This window comes from Symphalangus syndactylus, chromosome 3, assembly GCF_028878055.3.
Source record: "Symphalangus syndactylus isolate Jambi chromosome 3, NHGRI_mSymSyn1-v2.1_pri, whole genome shotgun sequence".
Taxonomy (NCBI): Eukaryota; Metazoa; Chordata; class Mammalia; order Primates; family Hylobatidae; genus Symphalangus; species Symphalangus syndactylus.
This window is the reverse complement of record NC_072425.2, coordinates 78,356,924-78,370,900: the sequence shown is the minus strand read 5'-3', so window position 1 is coordinate 78,370,900 and position 13,977 is coordinate 78,356,924.

Sequence of the window (13,977 nt, the reverse complement as noted above, 5' to 3'; positions counted from 1 at the left end):
TTGATAGGCACAGCAAACCACCATGGCACATGTAACAAACCTGCACTTTCTGCACATGTATACTAGAAGTTAAAGTAAAATTTAAAAAAGAAAAAGCTAGAAACTGATCTCAGGGCATCTAGAAACAAACAGACAAAAAATGAATAACGCAATTTGTACAATCAACCTTCACACATGTATCGTTCAGGTAGCAAGCTATGTAAATGTTTGGAGTAATGTCAAAGCTACATAACCAAAGGAGAGCAGGAGGGCCCAGAAGAGCAGAAGACAGGAGCAGGCAAGGACATGCCCAGGCAAAGCCCTGTGGCAGCTTATCAAGAGTTGGGGAACTGAATCCATGTGTGATATGCCTCAAGGAGAAACCTCTTCTCTTCTCTTCTCTTCTCTTCCCTTCCCTTCCCTTCCCTTCCCTTCCCTTCCCTTCCCTTCCCTTCCCTTCCCTTCCCTTCCCTTCCCTTCTCTTCTTGACAGAGTCTCACTGTGTAGCCCAGGCTGAAGTGCAGTGGTGAGATCACAGCTCACTGCAACCTCTGCTTCCTGGGTTCAAGTGATTTCCCTGCCTCAGCCTCCTGAGTAGCTGGGATTACAGGCGCACACCACCATGCCCGGCTAATTTTTTTTTTTTTGAGACAGAGTCTTGCTGTGTTGCCCAGGCTGGAGTGCAGTGGTGCAATTTCGGCTTACTGCAACGTCCGCCTCCTGGGTTGATGCCATTCTCCTGCCTCAGCCTCCCGAGTAGCTGGGACTACAGGCGCCCGCCACCACACCCGGCTAATTTTTTGTATTTTTAGTAGAGACAGGATTTCACTGTGTTAGCCAGGATGGTCTCGATCTCCTGACCTCGTGATCTGCCCGCCTCAGCGGATCCCCAAAGTGCTGGGATTACAGGCTTGAGCCACCGCGCCCGGCCGAAAATCTTCTTTATTAAAGTAGCTGTGTTAGTCTGTTGGGCTGCCTAAACAAAGTACCAGAGACTGAGTGACTTAAACATCAGGAATTTATTCTCACATGATTCTGGAGGCCAGAAGACTGAGACCATGATTTCAGCAAGGATGGTTTCTCCTGAGGCCTCTCCTTGGCTGGCAGGTGCCGTCTTCTCCCTGTGTCTTCACACGGGCTTCTCTCTCAGCATGTCTGTATCCTAATCTTTTCTTAGTAGGACACCAGTCCAGTTGAATTAAGGCTCACCAGACGACCTCATTTTAACTTAATTACCACTCCAAAGACCTTATCACCAAATACAGTCATAGTCTAGGATACTGCAGGTAAGGGTTTCAACCAGTGAATTTTGGGGTAGGAAAAAATTTATCCCATGATAGTGAGATAATTTTATTTATAAAAAGGTAGTTATAGGTCAAGAAATACACCTGGAAGTTAAACTTTTCTTTTGAAATAAGAACCCATTAAGAACCCAATTAGGCCCATACAGGCTAATTGCCTGATAAAGATCCACAAAATTATTGCCTAAATAAATGCCTTCACACTTCTCCAGTGCTTTACTGCAAAAACTCAACATTACGTGAATTTGGAGTGATTGGGTTCACAGCAAACTTTCCAGCTATATATGAATTTTTTTGTTACCGGTGCCTTATTTAGTAGATCGACCCAGCAAGACCTGATCATTGTTTAAAATGCTTTTTAAAAAAGTGATCGAAATGTATGTCGTGGTGTTATAGGGGGGCAGGGGGAATGCCATCATTATGCTGTTCCCAAGCTTGCATCTTTTAAAAATTATTATTATGTCAATAGCTTTAGGGGTACAAGTGGGTTTTGGCTTCATGGATAAATGTGTATAGTGGTGAAGTCTGAGATTTTAGTGCACTGGTCACCTGAGTAGTGTTAATTGTACCCAATATGTAGTTTTTTTAAATCTCACATCCCTCTCCCGCCCTTCCTGCTTCTGAGTCTCCAATGTTCATCATAACATTTCAAGCCTTTGTCTACCCATAGCCAAGCCTGCAGCTTAAAGGAGTTTCCATGAGATAGGAAAACAGCATGTTCTGATTATTTTTTAAACTCCAGGACAGAGGTACAGATGTGGCAACCTGGATCTGGAAAAAAAAATTCCATTAGTTTTGTTCCAGTGGTTTCTGTCCTCTATGCCAGTTGAAATCTAAGAAAAAACAGTTATTCCATCCTAATGAGTTAAGAATGCTTATTAGAAAATGTATTAATGAGCATGGAATTTAGTAAGTATTTGGGGTTTGAAAACCATCTTATATATAATGACATTTAAAAGACTTTCCTACCAAAAGTAAATCACATGGATGTACTAAGTAATCTGGAATGAAAGGTAGTAACACATATTATTTTTCATTTCAACAGATTTGGGTCAACATTTTGGTCACATTTTTCTCTAATTAGCATTTGAGTGTTAATGTGAGCTTTCCATAAATAGGTGCAAGCTACTTTAACTTTTCCATTGGTTCCCCATGAGAGATCATTGCTGCTCTTACATACACACGTATCTATTGAGCCCTATTCTGTATGTGACACTAAATAATCCTCCTAGCCCTGGGTCTCAGACTTCCTGCTCACGTTAAATATTTACTCTTCTCAGTAAGAGGAGTAAACAAAATCACAGATGAAAAGCACTTTGAAGGACTCAGGAGATGTTAGAGCAAACTTTCTTTCCCTGTCCTCCCGTTTTCCATGTGGGCGCTTCCCTGGTGTAATACTGGCCATCGCATTCCCTCCAATAGGAGTGAATTCTCTGATTAATCAATGGCGAGGCTCTGGCATCCATCTGTTTGCATACCTTGACTCGGTGCAGTTAAGGATTTATGAATGAAACACCTCATACGTGTTTGGTCACCCTCCCTGTCAGCCAGCAAGCAAGGCAGCAACCTCTCTCGAAGCTGGCTGCCTTCAGAGGGTCTGTTCTGTAAACCAAGGCTCTTTCTTGGACCAACTATCCCAAAACTAGGACGTGCCAAATAAGTAGAAAGAAGTATTTGTCTTATGTTTTCGTCAGAAGTTGCAGATACCAGGATAAAATAACTTTTGTCAGACCTGGATAAAATAGGGGCAGGATAATAGGAAGGAGAGATGGCTCAGGCTCACATATCGGAGATAAAAACTGCTTTCAGGGACTTCCTAAAAACCCCACAAGAAACCTTTTTGCATCCTTCATGCATCTCCTGCTTTGACAAGGTTTATCACTAGATATTCTTTAGTATTGCAGTAATTCAGATAAGATGTCTCAGAACACTCGCCCAGTAACGACATCTCCACCAGTGAACTGACAACAGCTCTTTGGAACCAGTGAATTCTATTTCTAAGCTACTTCCATAAAACTCTCTGTTTTTGCTCATGAAAGCTTCCCTTTGCCCTTCCCTCACAGATACATTAGTGGTTTACCATGCCATGCATTCCAGTTAGAATAATTGATTCTTACCCCTGAGTAAACTCAATATACCATAGAAATAAATTTTCTCTAGTGTCTTTTTTTAGGTTGACAACAGAGATGTATAGTAAGATATTTATGAGAAATTGGCTCACGTGCCTATGGAGTTTGAGAAGTCCCACCGTCTGCTTTCTGTAAGCTGGAGGCTCAGGAAAGCTGATGGTCTGGTTGTAGTCCAGACTCAAAACTCTCATAACCTGGGGAGTCAGTGATGTAAGTCTCCATCTGAGTCAGAGGCTGGAGAACCAGGAGCACCAATGTCTGAGGGCACGAGAAGGTGCAGGTGAGAGCAGGAACTGGTGTCTGGGCTCAGGGAGAGAGGAGACTTACCCTTCCTCCATCTTTCTGTTCTCTTCAGGATTCTCAACAGATTGGATGGTGCCCACACGTATTGCTGAGGGTGATCTTGACTCAGTCTACCTAAATGTTAATCTCTTCCAGAAACACCCTCAAAGATGCACCCAAAAATAATGTCCTACTAGTTTATCTGGTCATCCCTTGGCCCAGTCAAGTTGATACATAAAATTAACCATCACAACCTAGCATTCCAACCTCATTCTTTCATCCAGCAATACTGTCAAAGGTGATAGATTCTCCTACATCTGTTCCATTCCATTAACTCTAAAACCCCAACAGAAGTCTCCACAACTATGATCTGAGTTAGAAGGCAACAGCCTGTGGCTTACTGGGCTGTGTCCTTTGGTGCCAATTTGTGCTATAACCACATCAAGTCATCTGATGCTCAGAAAGAATGCTTTAGGCATACCTCAACTCAAAGTTCAGTTCTGAACATGGGATAAAGCAAGGTGAATTAACATAGATTGTAAGAGCACTTCTTTTGAGAGGCCAAGGCAGGCAGATCACAAGATCAGAAGATCGAGACCATCCTGGCTAACACGGTGAAACCCCATCTCTACTAAAAATACAAAAAGTTAGCTGGGTGTGGTGGCGGGCACCTGTAGTCCCAGCTACTCAGGAGGCCAAGGCAGGAGAATGGCATGAACCCGGGAGGCAGAGGTTGCAGTGAGCCGAGATCACACCGCTGCACTCCAGCCTGGATGACAGAGCAAGACTCCGTCTCAAAAAAAAAAAAAAAAAAAAAAAAAAGAAAACAAAATGAGGCTTTAGCCCCAACATTTATTCTTTCATCACATTTGCTGAGAATGCACGAAGTCCCAGGTCCTGTCCTAGGTGCTGACATCAAACAGTGAACAAGCAAAAAGTCCCTGCATCCATGATGTTTCCATTCAAGTGAAGGAGTCAGGCAAGAAATAAATAAATATGTACAAAATTGTGACAATTTTATGTATTAACTTGACTGGGCCACAGGATACTCAGATATCTGGTTAAACATTATTTCTGGCTATGTCTGTGAGGGTGTTTCCGAAAGAGATTTGTATCTAAATTGGTAGGCTGAGTAAAGCAGATGGCCTCCCGAATAGTGAGTGAACATCTTCAAACCCATTCAGGGCTGAAAGTGAACAAAAAGGTCGAGGAAACCTGAATTCTCTCGCTGCCTGATTGCTTAAGCTCAGACATTGTCCTTCCACTGCCCTCAGACTGGGACTTACCATCCCACACCCCTGGTTCTCAGGCCTTTGGACTAGAACTAAACTAAGCCACTGGCTTTCCTGGATCTCCAGCTTGTAGAGAGTAGATTGTGGGACTTAGCCTTTATGAGTTCATGAGCCAATGCCTTGTAATAAATCTCATTTTACACACACACACACACACACACACACACACACACAGACACATCCTTATTGGTTCATGTTCTCTGGAGAAGCCAAATAAAAAAATATAACATCAGATAGTATTAAGTGGGGACAGAAATCCAAATAAAGTGACAGACAGGTCATCATGTGAAATCTGGAGGAAAAGTATTCCCAGCTGAAGAAACACCAAGTACAAAGGCCCTGAGGTACAGGCAAAAGTGACATGTCTACTGTTTTGCTACCTTGGCAAAACAAAATAAGAAAAAACAACAAAAACAAAATCACACACACACATACTCACACACTTTCCAATAATTTGGAATGGAACAGAAAATATTAGACACTATGAAGGTAAATTTCAACTCTAGCCAAACCCAAGGCTGTCCAGCTACAATTTACCATTCTCCAGAATCAGTAAGAGGGGAGAAGAAATTGACTTTTAATACTGGTATCTATTAATTAGTGAGTACCTACCATGTACCACAGTGTGAGGCTATTTACATATACAATTGTGTATGTACAATACGTGTGTATATACAATTAGGTCCTTGAGGCCATCAAGTGCCGTAGGAACTATGATTTCCATTTCATGCGTGAGAATTTCAGAGCTTGTCCTCTTTCCTAATACCAAATTATATACCCTTTGCTGTTTTCAAGGACATATGCTACAGATACATCCTGGCACAATTTGAATTTGGAATAATTATTGTTTTCTTCTTTGATCTGAGACTAGGCTAAGTGTGACAAAAAGCCATTTCTCTCATACTGCTATAATGTTTGCTTGTATTATAACTTTTCTGTGTTTTAATGATGTATTAGAGTGCTGTTCTACAGGGATAGTCAATAAATCCCCACACAGTATATGCCATGTGAATCATCATATTGCTTTTTGAAAATCTGTTCTCAAATAGGAGAAAATATAGATATGTGCTAATAATGGTGCATCAATTATTCATTCTTAAAATACACATTAGCTAGGTTTAAAGTGCTATTCATACGTATAAAATGTCAGAAAGATTAAGAGCTCAGGTTGCAATTCCTGAGAATAACCTCTATTCTAATTTTCCTACACTAAGAAAAATTTTCTCTTAGTCGTTGTATTAGTTTCCTACTCCTGCTGATAAATTACCACAAACTTAATGCCTTAAACAAAAATGTATTATCTTACATTCTGCAAGTTATGAGACCAAAGCAGGTATCACTGGGCTGCAGGCAAAGTGTTGGAGGAGATGCATTTCTTTCTGGAGACTCCAGGGGAGAATCTCTCTTCCTGACATTTTCAGATTCTAGAAGCTGCTCACGTTTCCATGGCTCATGACTCTCTGCCATCTTCAAAGCCAGCAATGGCCAACTGAGTCTTTCTAACGTCAACCCACCCTGACTCTTCCACTTTTCAGGACCCTAGTGATTACATTGGATGCACCTGGGTAACCACGCTCATTGACCCATTTTAACATTACTGATTAGCTACCTTTACTCCACCTGCAACCTTACTGCCCCTTGGCCATGTCAGGTAACATTCATAGATCCCAGGGCTTAAGGGCGTGGGCATCTTTTGGGGGCCATTATTTTGTCTACCACAGTGATTTTCATTCAAATTTATTCAATTAAATTTTGCTCGTGATCATGCCCTGATTAAACAGAGGTAGTTTGATGGACTGCTGTGACTAGAGAGGTGCTATAATTTCCCCCCCCCAAGGTCTGAATATAACCTGTATAGCTGTTTCCTTTATTTCCAGTATACACAACAGGTTTCCATTGATTCTAAGGTAAAAATGCACAATTTGATTTAATTGCTCAGATTTGAACTGTAGCATGGTAGTCTCTTAAAAATTTTTTTAAATAGCATAGAATTTGAGAGGGGGTTAGGCTTGAAGACTGCAATGTCCGTATACTTCAGGGTCTCTGAGGAGAATGACTTCATTGCTCATAAATCAACATCTTTCTATTGATTTAGTATCACTGTGAGTTTGGTAGAGTTGGGCAGCTTGCTGATAGTTATTTGTTTTCAACTTTGCCGAGTATAACAATTTCTTATCTATTTCAGCAGTTCCCAGCAATGCCTAAAACAGCCTTACAGTTTCTAAGTCATGTTTCAATGAAAACAGTCCCAGGGCCCTGAAGTTATAAACTGATTGTAAAAGACAAGTGGTACATGGAAGCAAGAGGAAACATTAACAACAAAAACAACAGCAAAACCTGTGTCCTTCCTCCTCTCAATCTTCTGTTCTTTTCTCCCCTCTATTGCATTGTCTCCTATCAAATGGGCCGTTGTGGTGGCAAGGTGACCAACTGGTGGCCTTGAAGGCTTCTCATCCTTTCAGAACCTTTACACCTCGTGTAGAACCTGGTTGCCTTGATTATCTATGTAGATCTTTGCACAATTTATGCATTCATGGGCCATCTAGAATTAATGACTGACTAGATGCTTTTGTTTTTGAACGAATGTATTAGTCCTTCCACAGCATCGTGTAGTTGTTTCTGCTCCTTGGAAATGATCATAGGCTATTTTCAAATTCTTACAGATTTTTTTTATTTGTTGTACAAATTTATGGGGCACATCTGCACATCTGCAATTTTCTTACCTGCATAGATTGTGTAGCGGTCAAGTCAGGGCTTTTAGGGTATCCATCACCAAAATAACGTACATTGTACCCATCAACTAATTTCTCACCATCCACTCCTCTCCCACAACCTCAGCCTTCCAAGCCTCCATTGTCTGTCATCCCACTCTCTACATCCATCTATACAGGTTATTTAGCTCCCACTTATGGGTGAGAACATGTGATATTTGACTTTCTTCCCCTGGCTTGTTTCACTTAAGATAATGAACTCCAGTTTCATTCCAGTTGCTACAAAAGACACCTCACAGAATTTTGTTTGTTTGTTTTGAGATGGAGTCTCTCTCTGTTGCCCAGGCTGGAGTGCAGTGGCGCGATCTTGGCTCACTGCAACCTCCACCTCCCAGGTTCAAGTGATTCTCCGCCTCAGCCTCCCAAGTAGCTGGGATAGCTGGGATTACAAGCATGCACCACCATGTCCAGCTAATTTTTGTATTTTTAGTAGAGACAGGGTTTCACCATGTTGGCCAGGAGGGACAGAATTTTAAATGCTTATATATACACATATGCCTCTTTATATTTGCCTACACAGAACTAACAAACCTTTGTGAAATGTAACCTATGGGAAATATGATCATATCCAATGCTGGTGGAGGGAAAACTCATAGGCTCCATGCCCACCAATCTCCAGTGACAATAGCAATGTTGCAGTAGGGAGGTGGGAGTGGGCAGAGTGCATTAATGCCAACAGCAGTGGCATGGCCAGGTGTATGTGCACAGGTGCAATGGTGGGGAAGGGAAGGCAAGGTCTGCCCACACACACACAAACCAGCAAAGCAATGCTTGGGTTGGCCATGGGCTAGTGCCTACAGGCAAAGCAACACAGGAGATGCTGCAGTTGAGGGAGTTTGCAGATGGTGTGTGTTCACAGGGATCACTCTGCTGGAGCACTCTGTCAGTTAATTGTAGTCCACCAGCACAGGACCTTTGGTTCAATACCCCAGGAGGTACCTGGGGCCTGCACTGCAAGCAGGCATGGCCAGGATGGGCCCCAGGGAAGGCCAGCAGAACCATGGGGTTCTCAGCTGAGACCAGCCTAGTCTGATGGGCAATACTGCCCTGCAGAGTTAAGGTCCCACAGATCTCACAGGGCTGAAGCTTCCTATGGGAGCAAGCTGAGCCTGGGGGCATGTGTATCCCTGGCGAGGCTCCACTACAGAATTTCCCACACCAAACCCTCTGGGCTCTGCACAGTCTGGGGTTCTGCCACTAACAGTTCTCCAAGCTGCTCTCCCTGCCAACTCAAGTGTCCACGGTGCTCGAGGGGTCTCCTCCTGCTGCAATTCCAGAGGCCCTTACTGAGAACAGTTTGCCTATTAAACTCACCCCTTTCACAAGAGTCACTGGAAGCCAGGAAGGAGTCCTCGTGTGCAGTAGCCCCATGCAAGGTTCCCAGCTTCCTCCCCCTTCAGCCCAGCACCTGTGTCTTCCCTCCATCCACTCTCAATACCTTCCCTCTGAAGATCTGCTAGAAGCGTGCCAGTCTTCCCCATGTCCCAGACCCTCAATGGGAGATGCTCCTCTTGGCTGTGTCTAGTCAACCATCTTGGAGCAGCTCTGCATTCACCATTTCTGTTCATATCCCATTGCCAGAATCTAGTCACATGGCTGCACCTAATGATAAGGGATATGGGAAAAGCAATCTTTAACTCGGTGGCTCTATGCCTAGTTAAAACTTAGAGGTTCCATGACCAAAGGAAACAGAAGAGGGTGAACACTGGTCTATAACAAGCAATCAGCCACATCTACTTTTCATACAGTGCTGTGCATATGCAGATATGAATAAGGATGGGGGTTATTAAGCACTTGTATTTCACCAATGCACAGCTCTGACTTCTTTCTAGTTCCTATCTTGGGACCCTGGCAGGCATTATTTCTCTGGGGACTCTTTTGCCATTTCTGCTTTGTTGGAGGTCTCCTGCAGTGCCACTGCCTCTGTGAGGTCAGCTCCATGATGGGCTCGTGAGATGATGCTTACAGTCATTCCATGATCCACACCAGCAAGTTCACCAGCTAATCAGTGACTCTTAGTTTTGCATCTTTCAATGTGTATCACTGCAGGACTTAGTCTTTCATCAAGTTCATAATTCTATTTATCTTTTTTTTTTTTACTCAAGCAAAACATAATAAAAGAGCAAAGCCATTTACTGTTAAATGATAGAAACCTAGCTTGTACCATCAATCAGACTTAGATCCTGTTTCTTTGGCCAGGAGCCAAGCCATAACAATTACAATTTATTTTTTAAAGTCATCGTTATAAGGTGCATCTGTTGCCCAGGATATCCATTGATAAGGCACTCATAAATCTTGAACAGCATTGGGGAGGCAAACTCAGCATGTGCCTTCTCATAACTGATGTGAGGGCAATTACTTTCAGTGACATGTGTTTGTGAGCCTGTGAGCTCAAGAGATTATCTTCCTTCTGAAACCAAGAAGAATGGCAACACTTGATTCTAGAGTTCCTTTTATAATGAATGAAGCATAGCTGATGAGAATGTATTCAGACATAAAAAAAAGCCATGATAAGCAAACCGTGATATCCTAATGGTCCAAAATGCCTATTTAAAACACTTGGCACTGACATCTTTCTACCTGTAACACAGCTTTGCATGAGTCATTCAAAATTCCCAGGCTGGCAGCTTGGTCCTGTCTTTCTGACCTGGAAAGTAACCCTAGTCCTCAAGGAAAAACTAAATTGGTTAAGTTTTTTTGCTTGTTTGTTTGTTTGTTTGTTTTGTTGTTGTTGTTTTTTGTTGGAGTCTCGCTCTGTCGCCGAGACTGGAGTGCAGTGGCGTGATCTCGGCTCACTGCAAGCTCCGCCTCCTGGTTTCATGCCATTCTCCTGCCTCAGTCTCCCGAGTAGCTGGGACTACAGGCGCCTGCCACCACGCCCAGCTAATTTTTTGTATTTTTAGTACAGACAGGGTTTCACTGTGTTAGCCAGGATGGTCTCAATCTCCTGACCTCATGATCTACCCACCTCGGCCTCCCAAAGTGCTGGGATTATAATCATGAGCCACTGCACCCAGCCCTAAATTGGTAAAGTATTTTACAAAAGATTAGGAACATGGGTGTTTCATTTTGCTAAAATCTATCCAAGATTAATTATTTCCCTCTCATGCCATCTTAAAGAACCAGACAAAATTGGAAATGGCAACAAGCCTTCTCCTTCTCGCTGTCTTAAATCCAACCATTAAATGATTTGAGCACTCCATCTTCACTGGCAAGCATTTAGAAACTGATAGTATTATTGCAGCCTTCCATGCTGCAACAAGAGTAAAAGGAGACAAGCTAAAGCACTGAAGGAACCATCATAGTCAGGGACTATAGCTCTGCTTACTGTTCACCAGCAGAACCCCAGCATCTGATGGTCCCTTTCTTGTCTCCATTCAGAAGAAAGAGAGCAGCAGGTCACAAATGCAGAAGTGCAGGCAAGGTAGACAGTATGAAGCTAATAATCACTGTAGCTCATCTCTACTGATACGTGTCTTTTTGACTCAGGTAATAAATTATCCGGTTTAAATGACAAGTGGTTGGGATTGCTAATTCCTTAATTTTTTTGTTTTTTCAGCTGACACATGGGTGGAAAATGATGATAAATAATCCCACAGGGTTCGAGGGGAAACAGTCAATTAGTATTAAAGCTTGGACCTAATCTCAGATGCTAGGCCACAAATCTGAAGCAAAGACCAACAGCAGAGTTATGGTCAAAGAAACATTTTTATCTCCAGCATTCAAGGTGCTCTTAGGACTGGTGAATTTTGTTCGCTGAAAGACCTCTTCCCACCAAAAGCAGTCACCAAACTGAAACTCACAAAAATAGTCTTGCACATGCCACACCAGTATCAGAGGCAACATCTTCCTTTACATACCCAGGATAATAAATGGCCTTTATAAAAACATATATGAATGTAAGAAAACATAAATGTTATGAATATCCCTGTTAACCAAGGTAGCTCAGTGGATCGGAAAACATTGGTTCCATTTTCACAGAATCCAGATAACTTCACACAAAATGTTCTATGGCCCATCTCTTCATCATCTTTTTGCTTTATAATGTGTTTTATTTTGGTTTAATTCTGCTTGACAATGAGGATTCATTCTCATTCTCATCCGTGCGCTTGCGCCTGTCATGCATTCTAGAGAGCTGATGCCTGCCTTTCCCAGACTTCCCTCCCTCTAGGGTTCTCAGTGCAACCTGACATCTCTCAATGTCAATGAGATAGACTTGCCTGAGATGTAAAAGCCCACACAACGCTATTCTCCCTGTTCCCACAGCAATGAACAGAATTGCTGTCTTCAGCAGCCTCTGGGTATTGCCTGTGTCACCTGTCTCCGCAGTTCTGATGCAAGGTAGTTGGAATCCACTGCGATTCCCTGAAATATTCTCTCCTGGGCAGCAGCAGCAGCTTCTTGGACCACAGTAACAGTGGCCACCCTGAACAAGAGTGGCAGCCTTCCCTAGCTTTCCCACTCCAGTCCTATCAATAAACACATAACCACAAATATAATCCCTTTCTGCTTGAAATATTTAGAATGCTTTCTATTTTCTGGGCAAACCTGACTAGTATATGATATACTGTCTACTCCCATGACTCATAAAATGAGCAAGAGAACATTAATGTTTTGTTCTTTTAATCCTCATTTTTAAAAAAGCACAAAGTTAATACCCACTGAAGATGAGTTAATACACACAGTGTTCTTTACACAGAAAGAACAATACATGTGCTTTGAATCATCCACAAAAGTTCACATTTTTAAGATGTGAAACCTTGCAATATATATAACACAAATCAGAATCACTGCTGCCCTATTTTAACTCTATTTATAACATTTATTTTGTGTTTTTAAACTTCTGACATTTAAAATGTAGTTAATACTGTAAACCCACATGAGTGAGAAAGGAGATTGCGGTTTCCTCATCTGAAAACTTAGTACTTCAGCTCAGTGGTCCTTAGCTTTGGTATATAATATTTCCCTTGGCTGCTTTAAAAAAATTGTAGGGATGGCCAGGCGCAGTGGCTCACACCTGTAATACCAGCACTTTGGGAGGCTGAGGCGAGCGGATTGCCTGAAGTCAGAGTTTGAGACCAGTCTGGCCAACACGGTGAAACCCCGTCTCTACTAAAAATACAAAAATTAGCCGGTCGTGGTGGCGGGCACCTGTAATCCCAGCTACTCTGGAGGCCGAGACAGGAGAATCACTTGAACCCGGGAGGTGAGAGTTGCAGTGAGCTGAGATCGTGCCACTGCACTCCAGTCTGGGCAACAGAGTAAGTGTCCAACAAAAAAAAAAAAAAAAATGTAGGGATGATTTTAACCCAAGAACAATTAAACCAATCACTGGGGATAATAGATTGGCCGTTTTAAAGGCAGCCCAGGTGTTACTAATGCATTGCCGAGGCTGGGAACCACCGCTAACACCAGGGCATCTGCAAAGGACCTTGCCTACCTGGAGACCAGAGGACTTGGACTAAGTGATATTCCCTCCTACCTATCACGTCTACAGTTTTTTTGGCACATCACTAGCTGCTCGCTCATAAGGCTAAGATGAAGGGAATAATGAGCATGTTTGCAACTGAGCCAATGTATTGCCAGCTCTAGAAGAGTATCGAGTGAAAACTTTTTTTCTTTTTTAGACGGAGTCCCACTCTGTCGCCATGCTGGAGTGCAGTGGCCTAATCTCAGCTCACTGCAACCTCTGCCTCCTGGGTTCAAGCAATTCTTCCACCTCAGCCTCCCGAGTAGCTGGGATTACAGGCCCACGTCACTACGCCCCACTAATTTTTGTATTTTTAATAGACACGGGGTTTTGTCATATTGGCTAGGCTGGTCTCGAATTCCTAACCTTAAGTGATCTGCCACCCTCAGCCTCCCAAAGTGTTGGGATTACAGGCGTGAGCCACTGCGCCCGGCCAACTTTTTTTTTTTTAATGCCAAAGAAAACATATGCAGGCAACCAAAAACATTAGCTAGAGTTAATGTTAAGCTTAGGATGTCTGCCTTCTGGAAGACTTGTCAGTTAACAATATGCTGTTAGAGATCCTTAAAATGAGCCTTTTCTAGAGGGTTAGCATAGTTATATGAGCCAACTTAGAAATTGTTTAAGACAAAAGGTCATCAAGTGGGACTATCAGAACTGAATTTACAACAGAATTAACTTTTTTTCACTGAGATTACCTTTGGTTATCCCCCAAAAATGTGACTTTATAAATACATGTGGGTGTTCTAGCTC